This window comes from Schistocerca nitens, unplaced genomic scaffold, assembly GCF_023898315.1.
Source record: "Schistocerca nitens isolate TAMUIC-IGC-003100 unplaced genomic scaffold, iqSchNite1.1 HiC_scaffold_451, whole genome shotgun sequence".
NCBI lineage: Eukaryota > Metazoa > Arthropoda > Insecta > Orthoptera > Acrididae > Schistocerca > Schistocerca nitens.
Window position 1 is genome coordinate 315907 of NW_026045984.1, and position 17407 is coordinate 333313.

Sequence of the window (17407 nt, forward strand, 5' to 3'; positions counted from 1 at the left end):
AGGCTGGCTCTCCACCTTTTTCGGCGGTTATGAAGTCACTCTTTTCCACTGCTTAATCGCTATTCCCCTTTGTCTTGAGATGTTTAGGTGGCTAAAGAAGTTGTTACTACCAGGAGAAACTACAGTCGTTCAGTCATAGCTGTAGGCTCTTTGATTGCCCTAGGAGATGTATGCTTCAAACTACAACATATGAAACATTAGTTCACTTTATACAGTCCTTTACCACACGGATGATCCGAATATTTATGACTCTTCGAACAATAAAGCATCACTTGATGCACACAATTACAAACTGATCCCTTAAAGTGTAAGTACAACATTTACAAAACAGTTCCATCTGAGACTTTAATAGCACTCGTGTCCTAACTAGATGAGGACTGCTTCATCGCAGGTCACTAACTGAGCAGAGCGAGTCCTTGTTTGGCTCAATACCGACCTCTGTGTGGTGGCGCTGCAGTGCTTAGAGACAGGGCGTGTTCTTAGGAGCCTTTCTCATTTGTCATTACGGATTGCAGCACGACATCCCTCACGTCTGCGGTATCAACACGCTCGGACGATAAAGAAGAAGTCACCTGTATTGGCCTGACATAGCCACAATATTTCCACCGATGGCTCTGAAAGCTGATGTGTGGAGTTGGTCCGTTGTCAGAAAAAGCGGGCAGCCATTCTAACAGGCGAAGTAAACCATCAGCTCGTTTACATTGTCTCCAGTGATTAATGCCGTTTCGAAACACTAACACCAGCTAGAACATCTCGAAAACGCGTCACTATCGGTAACATTTGTTGTAGTAAAATGGACGTTTATCTGGGAAAGACGTGGCCTAGAAAAACTAGCCCGTAAATTGTCTTTTTTACACTTTACATATGGCTACATTTTATGTATAGTTGAGACTACGCTACCTTTTTATTCTGTTGCAAATGTGTCAGTCAGTTCTATGCTTTTTATTTTGAACGGTAATTTGCTTTGCCAGATGATCAACGTGTGAATATTTATTCGCATTTGCGTGTTTCACACTTAATATGTAGATTTGAAAATTATTGACAATGAGAACCCAGACCTGATACGCACACCTCCAGAGAGAGGGAACTACTGTATGTACAAAACATCTAATATTTAAGAACTAACTGCAATTAACTTAATAAAGAAGTCCCAGAACCTTTGCAAACGTGAAGGTGAGATGGTAGGACGCGAGTCACCTCCGTAGCCACCCTCTGCTCTGTAACTCAACGCTTACAACCGCTGGAAGATCAGCCCCCGCACCGTAAACTGAATGTAATGAAGGCTTTAGCAGCCGATACGTCCTTACATGACGTCTGATTATAACACCTCCGAAAGAAAGTGACGTGTTTTAAAAAAATCTTCCACGTACAGTTGCCTTGAAACGGTGCTGTTTGATAATACGGAACTTAGGACCTCATATCCAGTAGCAGCCATGACAAATGACAACTTTTTTCATGCATAAATAATTATAACAGTCACGTGCAAATGTCGTCAACTCACGGAGTAACCGTGTGATAAGTTCCTTTTTTTTAACCAGTCTTGACGGCCCACATCAAGTCTGGTCTTCCGCCATTTCCTTTGTTTGTCTTCACAGGAACACAGCCGACCAAGCGAGCAGAACCGTTGTTCCAGCTCCAAGTACTGGAGACGCTGTGCAATGCTCCGTACTGCATGCCTGGACTGCACACTTGCGAAGGGCGTTTCAGTTTTCCAATACCTATGTACCCTAAAATGTATCACAGAGTTTTGTGGTGTGCAATTTAATAAATAATGACTCCGAAATGCACCACTTACGCTTCGCGGAAACTGAATATAAGCTGGCGTCTACTACGACTGCTGTTTCCCACCAAACACAAAACGACACAACTGAAGTCATGAGAAAAGTTACTGACGTCTAACTTTAAATGACGGGAAAATTCTCCGTACAACTTCGTATGCATTACGTAGCTAAAAATGAAATTTCCATCCCGATGACATATTTATTACTGTCTTCATTTTCATACTGATGAGTGAACCATCATTTGAACTCTCGGTTCCATATAACACTTTACAGATTTGCATCAGAAGATCAGATGATCAGAGACACCTAAAGAGTGAATAGTAAAGATATTGTCTTCCGATGCAGACTGAATGCACATTTAACAGCACATGACGATTCTTGCTGCACGAATTTCGTGAAAGGAAATACGGACCAGTACTCTACGGGATGTGTCCACACTAGGAATAAGAAAATAGCGCACCTGTTGCTACCGCTGCCGATCTTCTTTGACCGACCACGAAAATGCCGGATAAACCAGTCACCAAAACGCAGTATGCGTAGAGTACGTGTAGTAACAAGGACTATTTAGTTTGTTTCCATCACAGCACATTCATACACTTCACCAAATCACAAACTGCCCTTTCAGTCTCAGCTGCAGAATAATGTCAGCACACCCTGCCTTCCAAGCAACAATGTGGGAGGGAAACAAACGTCAGTGCTGTGTTCTGCCTCTGCAGTGGGAGTAGAGAGAGTCCCGTGAAACTACGACACAGGTCAAAGCCAGTGTGTGGCATCGCTAGGACACTCGGTGGGGAGTCTTGTTTTACGGTACGTGGTTGTGCCCTAGCAGTGTTAGGTTTTAATTTGGAAGGCATGATATATGCGGAAAAGTGCGTTGAGTATATTGCAAATCCGGACATCGGAATATAGTCCGTCCATCACAAACTTCATGTAAACATTACACTATGTACTCTTCCGCGTTTGCTGGAACCTCATTGGATTTAGTTTCAGGTGGAGCGGAAACCAGGATGTCTCAGGTGCAATCAAGTACGATGATGAGGTTTCGTTTTATGCTGTGCCTATCGACTTGTGCTGTAACACGGGACAACAGCTTTACCGGCGCGTTTAGCTCTGACAGCGCTGGCCGGGCAAGTGGTCCAGCTAACGTTCAAAAATGGTTCAAATGGCTCTGAGCACTATGGGACTCAACTGCTGAGGTCATAAGTCCCCTAGAACTTAGAACTACTTAAACCTAACTAACCTAAGGACAACACACACATCCATGCCCGAGGCAGGATTCGAACCAGCTAACGTGCACTCAAGTGAGCAGTGGCAGTTCAGACGTTAAAAGAGACTAGCAGAGGACAACACAGCTTTGGATGTGAATTTTTAAACAGAAGGAAATAATATATGGTAAAACTCAGGTGTTTTCTCCTTAGGTGACCGGACGGAAAATGTAACATGTCATCGATATTAGCGAACATAGTATTTTAATTAAAAGCAGGAGTGATGAAAATTCGTGACTAACGAGGGTAATTTTTCTACATGAGCTGTGCGTGGCGTAAAAGCGCAATGTAGTAAAATACGTAAGCCACTGAAGGTATCTCAGTCAGTTGTCTGGTAATCTCTGAACTCCTTCCACATCGGCCACCGCTGAACACACTTCAGTACAGCTACGTTGATAACGAGTCTGACAGAACCCCAAGCCAGAAAAATGTCCACATTTCCTCCTCCTCCTCCTCCTCTTTCGTGACGTGCTGTTCTGCAGTTCGCCATCGTTTGGCAGCGACGTGTCACAAAGCTTCGCGCATTAGTTGCAGTACGTTTGACAGCGTAATGTCTTATTTCTCGCGACAAATACCTTAACTTGGCTCCATATCAATTCTGCCGGGTTCAGACTGCAGTGTTAAGATCACAACTCTAAAAATGCTTCATTTTTACAGCGTGCTCGACGCCGTCAAAATTGTCTTCCATCTTTCTGCAACATTTATCACTCTGGCTCATGTGAGACCACATCTGTCCTACAAAACAATGGGCATATTCAAACAGAGTACTTGACTTTTTATTTTTCTCCAGAAAATTTAATTCTGTAATGTTTTATCTTCAACAATCTTTAACAATCTTTTATAAAATGTCTCTAAGAATGTATACTTGCAATAAAAACGAGAAATTTTCGTGTGATATGTAATTGTAAACTGCAAGATGTGCATTTTTCTCAAAATTGGTGACGTATGAGTTAATTGCCATATATGGCTCAAAACCGTATCAACCAAAACCATTAAAAATAAACGCAAAATATATCTATTTAAAACAGCAGATAAAAATTCGCTTGATGCCTTCCTAAGAGAGAGTCTCCATTCCTCCCAAGCTATTTATGTAAGTGTAGACCAGATATGGCTCAAATTCGAAGATACAGTATCGACAGCAATAGATTCATGCCGCGTAAGTTAAGAGACGGGACTGATCCACAATGGTACACAAAACACGTCAGATCACTGTTGCATAAGCAACGAAAAACGCATGCCAAATTCAGAGGAACGCAAAATCTCGAGGACTGGCTAAGTTTCACGGAAGCTCGAAATAGTGCGGACGTCAATGCTAGATGTTTTTAATAGTTTCCACAATGAAACATTGTCTCAAAATATGGTAGAAAACCCAAAGCGATTCTGGTCGTATGTAAAGTACAGCAGTGGCAAAAAACACTCAACACCGTCACTGCAGATAGCGATGGAGAAGTTAGGCTGCGTTCGCATTGCGCGCCGCGCCGAGCCGAGCCGGGACGGCGAAATGGGGCAAAATCCACTTCTCCGATTTTCATGTTGTAAAAATTCTTAGCGGTATACAAGTCTTCGCCACATCGTTTTATTAACTTATTTTTTCCTTAAAAGCGTTACTTACGTCGTGAAAAAAGAAAAAGTCTACTTTTCGTTTCGCGTGATTTCTTAGTTTCGTAACGCTTTCCAACAGGTTTTGAAGAAAGTATACGGCTAAAAAATCTGATTTTTGTACACGTGGTAGTGTAACATCTTAGCCTCGTATTGAATCATTTATCTTTTCATATTTCTTAACAGTCATTGTGAAATGATGCTATTTGCCAACGTTGGGCACTTTATTTACAAATCTTGTAGCGAAAAAGTTATGTAGCGGGTAGCTTAGTGTTAGATCCGTTTTAGACCATACATTGTTGGGAATGAAATGTAGCTAAAGTACCAAAAAGTTTTTGAAATGATAATGATACTGATATCTGTCTCTGGTCTCAAGTAATGCGAGCTGTTCCGTGACGTCAGTGCCGCGTCCGCAAGCCACGGAGTTCGCGCGGTTACAGCTTGGTTCAGTGTAGTCATATAATGCGGGACAGAAAAAAACTAATTACTAGTGATCAGCGCAGACCTAGTGTCGGTCCCTCGTATTATTTTAATGGTCTCATTGTCTAGATAAATCCAAATGTACAAGAATTTTTCCCTCGGCTACTGGACAATCATCTGCTATGCTTTTATAATTGGCCACACGTTGCATCACAAAAGACAAACAATTATTTGTCATCAACATCCTACAATTAGTGTTGTGTACATTTCGTATTTCGAACTAAGAGATAAGAGTATATTAATCTAAGATGAGATCTTGCTCCTGATGCATTGTAATAAAAGCTTGCAACATTCTACATGATTTCTTTCTAGTTGCATATAATAAACAGCAGATGTTAAAAAATATAAATACATTTACAGATGTTTCTATGTCTAAGTTTGACTAAGGCGCAAAAAGTTCATTTTTTTGTATTATCGCTTTTGCAGTTCATGTAACTGTAGTACCGCAAGCTGTAAATAATTACATTCTTTAGATCGACCCTATCTCCACTTACAAATAGCTTATTTTAGGAAATGAATGCAATGAAACCAAGGCTGAGTGGGACAGCGTTTCAATTAACCCATTAAAAAACCTAAATGTATGGTCTATATGTGTGCGCGATTGCACACGTGTAGAGGTAGAAGTGTCAATGACATAGGTCTGATAACATTTGGTGTAAAACTAATCACAAAAACAAACTGGAGATTTGTGATACGTTTACTGCAGAAACTGAAGCGCAATTCTATAGTCTCGTTGTCTACTTTGACAGAAAAAATAATGGAGAGTTAATGAAACTGCTGTAGATCGACACAGATGTGCGTTTCATTGTTCATTTTTTTTTTCTTCCTTGGCGGGCTGCGCTGCACTGTCAAGGTAATCCCCACTCTTTGGCTAAATGGCTGTTACCTGCCAGAGGCCAAATAAATTTAGAAAAATCCCCACCCTTCGACAGCTGACAAGCAAGTCAGTAGAAAAGGGAGCTGCAGTCAACAGGTGCTCGCCTTTAGCTAGTCTGTGCTGTCGTGTACAACAATGTCTTCACTCTTTTATTGGTATTGTTTTGACTCTGCAGTAACTCGTCGAGGTTTTGAAGTACAGAAGAACTAGGAGGTTATGGACTCATCCCATAAATAGCGACAGACATTTAGGAGTTTTTTTCCTTTACATGAAGAACTTAAAAACTATCCCGAAATTTTTTTATTCATATTACAGAATGAATCATAATACTTTTCAGTATGTGCTGCAGAACATTCAAGACTAAATTTCGAAACAGAATACAAATTTTCGCAGAAGTATAACAGCAGAAGAAAAATTGTGTACAACGATAAGGTAAGATTCGTTAGTACACACTTTTTGGTTTGCAGTAGAGCTTTGCACAGCATTCACTACCTCCAATTAATTGTAGTCACGCTTTTGCATTTTAAATTTCACAAACGCTTTCCTCTGAGGGGAAGAGAGTTTATCGGACTCCTGAGAATCATTAGGAAGTAATTAGCTTCGTCATTTTGAGTAATGTCTTGCTGTGCCTTCAACGAAGAATCGCAGAAATACTCCTTCAGAATTTTCCAACTTTTTTCTTCATGATGCAGCGCTTGGCAGTGCTGATGGTTCATCGTGTGGAGCCACTGATGACCTCACAGAATTCTTTTCATTACCTTGTAAGATAGATTGATAGGCGAAGAGTTGAGATAATGCCCTTTGACTCAGTCAAGTGCATTTGTCTACTTCATAATGTTGTCATTGACAGAGAAGGATGCAATGTTGAAGCTGAAAAGTTTTGTAACAATGCGGGTTCACAGGTAGATGCCGTGTTTCTTGACTTCCGCAAGGCGTTCGATACAGTTCCCCACAGTCGTTTAATGAACAAAGTAAGAGCATATGGACTAGCAGAACAACTGTGTGATTGGATTGAGGAGTTCCTAGAGAACAGAACGCAGCATGTCATTCTCAATGGAGAGAAGTCTTCCGAAGTAAGAGTGATTTCAGGTGTGACGCAGGGGAGTGTCGTAGGACCGTTGCTGTTCACAGTATACATAAATGACCTTGTGGATCACATCGGAAGTTCACTGAGGCTTTTTGCGGATGATGCTGTGGTGTATCGAGAGGTTGTAACAATGGAAAATTGTACTGAAATGCAAGAGGATCTGCAGCGAATTGACGCATGGTGCAGGGAATGGCAACTGAATCTCAATGTAGACAAGTGTAATGTGCTGCGAATACATAGAAAGATAGATCCCTTATCATTTAGCTAAAAAATAGCACGTCAGCAACTGGAAGCAGTTAATTCCATAAATTATCTGGGAGTACGCATTAGGAGTGATTTAAAATGGAATGATCATATAAAGTTGATCGTCGGTAAAGCAGATGCCAGACAGATTCATTGGAAGAATCCTAAGGAAATGCAATCCGAAAACAAAGGAAGTAGGTTACAGTACGCTTGTTCGCTCACTGCTCGAATACTGCTCAGCGGTGTGGGATCCGTACCAGATAGGGTTGATAGAAGAGAGAGAGAAGATCCAACGGAGAGCAGCGCGCTTCGTTACAGGATCATTCAGTAATCGCGAAAGCGTTACGGAGATGATAGATAAACTCCAGTGGAAGACTCTGCAGGAGGGACGCTCAGTAACTCGGTACGGGATTTTGTTAAAGTTTCGAGAACATACCTTCACCGAAGAGTCAAGCAGTATATTGCTCCCTCCTACGTGTATCTCGCGAAGAGACCATGAGGATAAAATCAGAGAGATTAGAGCCCACACAGAAGCATACCGACAATCCTTCTTTCCACGAACAATACGAGACTGGAATAGAAGGGAGAACCGATAGAGGTACTCAGGGTACCCTCCACCACACACCGCCAGGTGGCTTGCGGAGTATGGATGTAGATATGCAGAAAGCTGGTGCCACATTCAACAGAAATTCCGTATTACGTTCGAAAACTGTCAGGAACTCTTTTGTTGAATATTTCGTTTTAAAATGCAACCTAAAATAATTAAAAAACCTATCAAAAATAAATTTAGGAATTGAAAGTACTTAGCTATTTACTGTATTTTTGTGTATCTCATTTCATTGTAAATAAAACAAAAAAATTATAAAGGGAATTGATTTACATTTGTGTGTACTATCTGAAACACACTCCTTGGTTACTTCGTTCCATAATCTGGAAACTGCATAATTACTGTCATACTAGCCGAATTTCTGATGCCAAATTGATGGCCACAAGTTAATGTGATGTATATGTTATTCCGCATTCACTAAAGTAAGAACATCGCAAAAAGATGTCACAGACAACAGCTTATAGTAACGTGCCACAGCATGACTTTACAATGCATTGTCATCTGGTAGGGATACATTTCCGACCCTCAGTGACACTCGTATCTGCCTCCGTTTACAAGTAAATGCGATCTATTCAATGGCGGCAGGGCCGCTATCGCTGGCAAGCTATTGTTGTAAATGCATGTAAATACGGTAGATCAAGTAAATGAAATAAAATTAATTTCGCAAGTATCATTGTAATAAACGTAATTTTTCCTCACTGATTGTGAAATGTGAGGTAACATCTTGAAATAAAGACGTGTGCAGTCACACTTGTGATGAGAGCAGAAGGGAGGCGTGTGATGCGTGTACTGCAGAAGCTGTAGTGCTGCTCCACAGGCTCGCGCCGGCAATATTAAGACACTCGGGATGTGGCCGGCTCGGCTCCGGGGTGCTGGCGCCGTGTCGGCGCGGCCCGGCCGCCACTGTGAACACCGCAGTTCAGAACCACGTGTTTGATATCGAAGCGGGCGGCCGGCAGTGTGAACGCAGCCTTACCGATGATGGTGCCACCGAAGCGGAGTTACTACATACAGTTTTCCGTAATTCCTTCACGAAAGAAGACGAACTAGATATTCCAGAATTCGAAACCAGAACAGTTGTTAGCGTGAGTGACAAAAGTAGATAGGTGTTGCGAAACAACTCAAATCACTTTACTAAGGCAAGTCTTCAGGTCCAGACGATATAGCAATCAGGTTGCTTTCAGAGTATGCAGACAACACCGCCTTTCTTATGAATCATATACAACCGCTCACTTGACGAAGGGTCTTTTCCTGAAGACTGGAAAGTAGCACAGGTCACACCAATTCTCAAGAAAGGAAATAGGAGTAACCCATTTAATTACAGACCCATATCACTGACCTCAATTTGCAGTAGGATTTTGGAGAATATACTGTACTCGAACATTATGACTCACCTTGAAGAAAATGACTTATTGATACATAACCAACACGGCTTCAGAAAATATCGTTCTTTATTCCCATCAAGTAATGAGTGCTGTCGACAAGGGATCTCATATCGATTCGATATTCCTAGATTTCCATAAGGTTTTCGATATCGTTCCTCACAAGCGACTATTAATCAAATTGCGTGCATATGGAGTATCGTCTCAGTTGTGTGATTGGATTCGTGATTTCCTCTCCGTGAGAGGTCACAGTTCGTGGCGATAGACGGTAAATCATCGAGTAGAACAGAAGTGATATCAGGAGTTCCGCAAGGTAGTGTCACAGGCCCTCTGCTGTTCCTGATTGACCTACATGATCTAGGAGATATCTGAGCAGCCCCCTTAGATTGTTTGCAGATGACGCTGTAATTTACAGTCTAGTAAAGTCATCAGACGATCAATTCCAACTACAAAATGACCTAGAGAGAATTTCTGTATGGTGCGAAAAGTGGCAATTGGCACTAAGCAAAAGAAAAGTGCGAGGTCATCCACATGGGTACTAAAAGAAATCCGAGTAATTTTGGGTATACGATAAATCGCACAAATCTTAGGGCTGTCAATTCGACTAAATACCTAGGAATTACAATTACGAGCAACTTAAATTGGAAATATCACATAGATAATATTGTGGGGAAGGCGAAACAAAGACTGCGCTTTGTTGGCAGAACACTAAAGAGACAGCCTACATCACACTTGTCCATCCTCTGCTGGAATATTGCTGCGCGGTAGGGGATCCTTACCAGGTAGGATTGACGGAGGACATCGAAAAAGTTCAAGGAAGGGCAGCCCATTTCGTGTTATCGCGAAATAGGAGTGAGAGTGTAACTGATATGATACGCGAGTTGGGCTGAGAGTCACTGAATCAAAGGCAGTCTTGACTGAGGAGAGATCTATTTACGAAATTTCCATCTCCAACTTTCTCTCCCGAATGTGTAAATATTTTGTCGACACCCAACTACGTAGGAAGAAATGATCATGATAATAAAATAAGAGAAATCAGAGCTCGAACGGAAAGATATAGATGTTCCTTTTTGCCACGCGCCATTCGAGAGTGGAATGGTAGAGTAGTAGTATGAAAATGGTTCGATGAATCCTCCCTCTGCCAGGCACTAAAGTGTGAATTGCAGAGTAACCATATAGATGTATATGTAGATGTGATGAGTTTCATATTTAAATGCTTTAGGTATTCAAACCAAACAAAGAAAATTACGCACCACGTGGAGCGTAGAACCACCGCCCGCCGGCAAACACGATGGTCAGTCTACGACCCTGTCTATCACGCCACGCATACAGTTAACACCTCCCTTATTTCTGATACATAGTTCTACACGAAAAAAGTCAAAAGCTGATATCTGTAATCTTGTGAAGAACATTAACTACTTGTTTCTCGCCATTAACGGTGTTCCACGCGCGTGTTTCACTACGAAGCAGGAAGCAGTGTCGTCCATTTTCGCGGTACGTATGAACAGCGAGACAATCAGAGCACAAGTACTGGTTACAGGGACTGTCACTGTACACAATTTTTAAGATAAAAGTTACGTAGGTAAAGTACGATTAAGACAGACGTTGATGGCTGTTAATACGTCAGAATGTCTGAAAGGTTCTCCACACTGACACACTAATAAGCTACCGAACACTTAAGTTGGACCTACTGCCAAGAGCGGAACACCACCAGTGGTAAGAGAGCTACGGCTGCTGACCAGTCACCGCGCTTGCGTTTGTTTACATCTGGTTTGCTCTTATGATTAAGTACATGCTACATACGAACCCCGTAGCCCCACCCTTTATTTCGCATTCACGTTTATGCTCTTATCCGTCTCTCAACCGTATCTTCTTATTCCACACCAACCTACACCTCTTGCTGTGCTACGGAGTGCTGGAAGCTTGTTCCCAACAAATAAGTAGGATTCTCAGCCACATATGAATTTTTCCAGATGGACTGAAATACGCTGTTGTTCAACAACGGCATAAAAAGGGGGATAGGTCTGATGCGAACAACTACCATCCAGTCTTAGTTCTGATATCTTTATCCAAAATTCTTGAAAAAGTCATGTATTCAGGAGCAGAATCTCCTATCTCTATAAATGACGTACTAATTAAATGTCAATTTGGTTTTCAGAAAGACTTTTCAACAGAAAATGCTATATATGTGCTTTCACTGATCAAATATTAAATGCACTGAATAACCGAACTTCATCCATTGGAATATTTTGTGACCGGTCAAAGGCTTTTGATGGTGTGAATCGTGAATTTCTTCTAGACAAGCTTAAGTATTGTGGCATGAGTGGGACAGTGCACATATGGTTTAATTCATATTTAACTGGAAGACGGCTGAAATTAACAGTACAAATAGTCTGCGAAAACCAGCAGTCCTTTAACTGGGGAGTTATCAAGAACGGTGTCCCACAGAGTTCAGTCTGTTTCCTAATTGGTCTTAGTATACATTAATGACTCGCCACTCTATATTCATGAAGATGCAAAGCTAGTTCTTTTTGCTAATGATACAAGTACAGTAATCACACTCAAGGAAATTGTAAATGTCTTTCACAAAATTACTAAGTGGTTCTCTGCAAGTGGACACTTATTAAATTTTGAGAAAAAACAGTGAATATAACTGTGCAGTAAATGGCATAACACTGATAAATATAGGCTATGAACGCAAGTCTGTTGCTAAGGCAGGGTGTTCAAAATTTCTGGATGTGTACACTGATGAGAAATTGAATTTGAAGAAACATCGGTGATCTGCTGAAATAGTTAGGTTGAGCTACTTACGCTACTGCAGTTATTGCAAAATATTGGTGATGAACTTCATTAAATTAGCCTACTATGCCTATATTCATTCACTGCTTACACACGGTATCGCATTTGGGGGCAATTCGTCACTAAGAGGAAAAGTATTCATAGCACAGAAAGGTGTGATCAGGCTAACAGCTGGAGCCCACCGAAGATCACCTTGTGGACGTTTATTTAATGAACTTGAGATATTCACAGTACCTTCGATGTACATATATTCATTTATGAAATTTGTCATTAATGACCCACCCCAATGCAAAAGTAACAGCGAAGTTACACTAGAAGAATCTATGATCTTCACTACTCTGGATTAAATCTCACTTTGTCACAAAAAGGTGTGAATTATGTAGCCGCAAAAATATTTGGTCATTTGCCAAATAGCATTAAAAATGCGGCAGATACTAAATATAAACAAATTTAGACGCCCACCCCCATACAAAACCACACAAAAAGACGAAAAAACCGATATCACAAAACTCCCCAAATACCACTAAACAATATCATCTGGAATCGGACACTTCCCTTGACCTTACTGAACAGATGAATCTTTAGACATGAAGTATTAACTATAAAAATATTTACTATTTTGTGTAAAGAAAACTTATGTTCAAGTGACATCCCACAACATTACGAAATGTATTAATGCTCTATGCAACAAGGATCAATGTATGCATGTTTCTATGGATGCAGACCAATTTGTCAACACAACCCATATTTCAGGGAGGTGGCTATCGTATCAGCCCTTCTTTGTGGAAGTTTGTGTACAACCACCTGCATTGCTATTTTACATTTACTTACACAAAAGACGATGAAATTACTCCCAACGTACTAATGACAAGAGATCCGCTTGCTGTGATATAAACTGTGTATTCCTTCCTCTACGCAACAGCAACACACTTTATACTGTAGGCAACTACAGATGTAACAATGCGTTCTTCTTAAAGCCGCAACAGTTTAATAATTCTTTATATGTCGTAATAAACTATTACTCAGGAGCACCCGTTTGGTTTGACAAGAACATGTATGTGTATCTTCAGTTTCTCCCAACTTATTTTTTGATGGAACAGTCCACAGGTGAACTGCCTGTTCGTAGTGTCCAGCGTGCACGCTATGAACCGAAAGTACAGCTATGGACTGTTCCATCAAGAATATATATAATAGTTGAGTTCTGCAGTGAGATTTGTAACTGATACTCTGTATTTTGATATCGTTCTGAGCAATGACAAACACTTATCAGAAAGGATTCTGAGGATGGCTGGTTTTACTGCCAAAGTGTTTCAGTACTGGTCCTTTACGTGGGATACTGCTTCACTCGTCCAGATACGCCATTATCAGAAAACCGACTACTTTTTTGGTAAGTGTACTGCACAGTCACTGCCTGGCGATGCACGATTATTAACAGAAGTGAAGACTAAGCCCCTAACGCCGGGAATTTTGACAACATTTCTAGCAAGAGGATCAATTTTAGGTCAACGTAAGAATTCGTTGATTTCTGTACTTACACATATAGAACAAAGACGAAATGGACGATAGCATTATCTGTCTTACTGACTACCCAACAGACTACCTTGTCAGCAAAAACATTACTCTAGAAAAGTGAAAATATCGAAATTCAATGGAACAGCGTTCTGTACTAAAACACATTTGCGTGACCTAAAGTGCTGACGATTGCTAATGCAGGACTGGGGGAAAGACGCTAACAGATCAGTTGTACTAAATTCGGCAGTTTTCGTGGAGCCGACTGCTTCGGGAAATGAGTCTAGCTTGGTTTGATTTCAAACAATTAGCAATAGGATCAGACTGTCCCAAGGTCTACGCACTATCCTGACGTAAAGTAATTGTTTAGTTCCTCAACAGTCGAAGTTGCCATAGCATCTTATCTACTTGCAGAAGCAGTATCCGTCATTCTGTTCTGTTATTCCTAACACGCAGAATAATCCTTTTATGGATCACATGTGTACAAATACGAACCTATATTTCGGGAAAAAAAATTCAACAAAATGGCGCGAATACGAGTAGAAATCTCGTCCGAGCCTATGCTTTTCTCTCATGCCTAAAGTCCGTAGAACAGCAGAATTAATAGGAATCTCGGTAGGACTTTAAAATAACAAGATTTGTAATACGAAATTCGTTAGTATTTTGAAACCGTAATAACCGAACGCGGTTTGCTTTATACGCGATAGTCTCCATAGTGAACCTGAATGAGACCTTACAGCTACCGTGGCTTTACAAAAACAAACCAAAAGAAAACAAAGAAAATAATTCAACACTGCGGAAACGCATGAAAACAGTCGTCCTTACCTTATTAAGGGTGTGGGTGTAGCAGAAGAAATTCTCGGCGCAGAAACAGCAGCACTAAATCCCAACACAGAACGTCACACTGGACACGTCTCGCTACAAATGCGACAGACGCCTGGGCTGTGGCACGCAGTCAGTGCTGCCAACGGCTGCGAGGCCGGCAGGTACCAACTGCAGTCTGCTACGGGGGCAGCGTTTCCAGGGACCCCGCGCAGAACATGCGAATGTAATACGAAGACTGTCGTCCTAATTTTGTTATTGCGGACAAGCTGAAAAAAATAAAGTAACATGTTTGTGAAACTAATTTTAAGGTAATTTAATTCAATTCTACGCTCACTGTGACACTGCTGTCGCCACTGGAGTACCTCTCAGAAAATTATGCCCGCACCGGAGTCGAGGGAACCAGCGGCTGTGAGACGGACGCGCCGCAGCAGTATCTGTTGCCAACACACGGCCGCTGCCCATGCGTCGATTCGATTCATTGCTGCTCGCTGGCTCTCCGCACCATTTCTAGTCATTGCTGTGGATAACAATTACACTCCAGCCGTCAGCAGGTTGTTTCCCACAGAATGATTTTTTTATTGTCGTCAGTTTAAACATATGCCTGCACTACTTCGCCACTTCACGTGTTGTGTGTGCACTCTGTGTCAAGATACAGTGTTTTTGTCTGTCCTATGGAGCTCAAAGAGCCAAAAAGGAAACCTTTCATGAAAGGGACAGATTTAAAAAATACGATTCATGTGTTCAAAAGATCAAGAAAAAGCTACAACTGAACAGTTTTTGAACTCACAAAAAGGCGCTCCCGGAAAATTTCTCCGACCAACTGCGTCAGAGAGTGAGAGTTAAGCGTGCTTAAAAGGCCATGTCGTTAACAGCAGCCTCTCATCGTGTGGTGCTTCAGATGCTTCAGGTGAACACAAGCACAGGAATACGGACCTCCCGCTGTCCCACATTCGGGTAGGCCTACTGCTAGCAGTTGTGAAGCAATCACGAGTTTGGACCGAGGCATCTGGCCTAATAGCTTAACATCCACAATGATAAATGAAATTTTACATAAAGGCCCTACTAAAATTGTAAGTTTTGAGTATTCTTTAAACGAGAATTGAAGAAAATTTTCAACTCATTTTTAACATAAGAAGTTTACCAAATTGAGAAAAACAATGATCGTAAATGGCTTATGTATTCGAACCCTACCGACAAAGTTCTTTGTTTTTATTGTAAACATATTCGATCTCCGTCAAACAAGCTATCAGGCGATGGACTCTGTGGCTGGGTTCATTTAGGAAATCGGATTCAAGAGCATGAACAATAATTTAACAACATAAACAGTACAAGAAAGTGGATAGAATGCGAGGTAATTTGAAACAACAAAGTGCTATTGATCATACTGACCTTGAACTACTGGAAAAAGAGAAAGAACATTAGCGTCAGGTTCTGAATTATACTCACCATCAGGTACCTAGCTCAAAGTAACATTGCCTTAAAGGGAGGCAGCGACAAGCTCTATCAAGGAAATAATGGTAGTTTTCTTGGTTTGAAGGAAATGACAGCAGAATTTGACTCTGTTTTGCAGGAACATTAGAGGTGGCTAAAGGCTCAAGTAAGTCATGACCATTTTCTTGGAAAAAACATTCAAAATGAACTCATAAGATCTGTAAGTTTACCAGAAGACGCAGCGACTGTAGAAGAACACTTCCTCCACTTCCTGAACGTCACTTCAACAACAGGAGAAAGTTTCACCGAAACCGTCTTGTCGATACTAGATCAAATAGGACTCGATATTCATGATTGCAGAAGCCAATGTTATCGATTATAAAAGGTTATCGAACTGGTGTTCAAGCCAGAATATTAAGGTGCAAACCAAGAGCATTTTATGCGCCATGTGACAGCCACAGTCTTGTGTTATCAGATGCGGCGAAATCTACTGCAAAAGCAGTCACATTTTGTGGTGTAATTTAAAGAATATACATTATTTTCAGTGCATCCACTCAGAGATGGGAAATCTTACTGCGCGGGGCGCCAACTTTAACAGTGAAGAATCTTTCAGATAGTCGATGTCAAAGTAGGGTGTAGAGTGTGAAAGCTGTTAAAGTGCCAGACGAGAGAAGTCAGAGGCGCCCTGCCTGAGGTGAGCGACAGCGCTGTTGAAACGAAAACAAAGAGCGAAGCTCACTCGCTTGCTGTGGACGATTTGAAAAGCTTCGAGTTTATTGTAGGCGTTGTCGTATAGTACGGCCTTCTCTTTGCCATTAGCGCAACAATTAAGGCAGTTCGAGCAGCAAACGTTGACGTGAAAGTGGCAACTAAATCCCTCGAAAGTCTAATTATGTTTATTGGGAATTTCGTTAATGTGCAGTTAACAGCGAAAGAGATACCTGAAACTTCGCAGACTTGACCAAAATTTGGAGAAAGGAGAACTGGCAAGAAGGCGAAGCAGTTTGATTTTGAAGGTGACGACATGGTTTGCAGAGCTCAACCTTCAGAGGAGACGTATAGGAGCGATTTTTTCTACTCTGTCGTTGAGACAGTGTTAAAAAGTTAGAAAGAGGGGTTTGGCCAACTGGCTAAGCATTCCAAAACACTCGTTTTTTGTTTTATCCAGACAGTTTAAAATACATACACGACGAAGAACTGAAGATACTATCTAAAAACCTTGAGAAAGAGCTAAGTGTAAACACAAATTGTGAAAGTTCGAAAGACATTGTTGCTTCATCTCTTTTGACAGACATTAATGTGCTCAGAGAAATGGTGCCCGATGACGTGAAAACTCCTACATTAATACTGAAATACTCGACTGACACCGCAACCCGTTTCGCGGCGTTTATATCGCCCACAGAATTTAGCCAGCCGTGCCAGGAACTGTCGCCTCCGCTGAAACAAGCTTTCCACGTTCAGAGCTCGTCAAGAATTATTTCCGAAGCAGCATGACGGGCACGTTGTCAATAGAACACGGCGT

General features: G+C 41.3%; 1 protein-coding gene across 1 annotated transcript in view; it reads right to left on the reverse strand.

Annotated features, from left to right (window-relative positions):
• Positions 1-17407, reverse strand: part of LOC126232143 (uncharacterized) — a 177094-nt gene that overhangs the window by 74932 nt on the left and 84755 nt on the right. Inside the window, exons 3-4 of the mRNA XM_049942448.1 lie at positions 14817-14971; positions 14455-14720 (exon numbers count right to left, since the gene is read on the reverse strand). The gene's annotated coding sequence lies outside the window, so the exon portion shown is untranslated. The remainder of the gene's footprint in view (positions 1-14454; positions 14721-14816; positions 14972-17407) is intronic.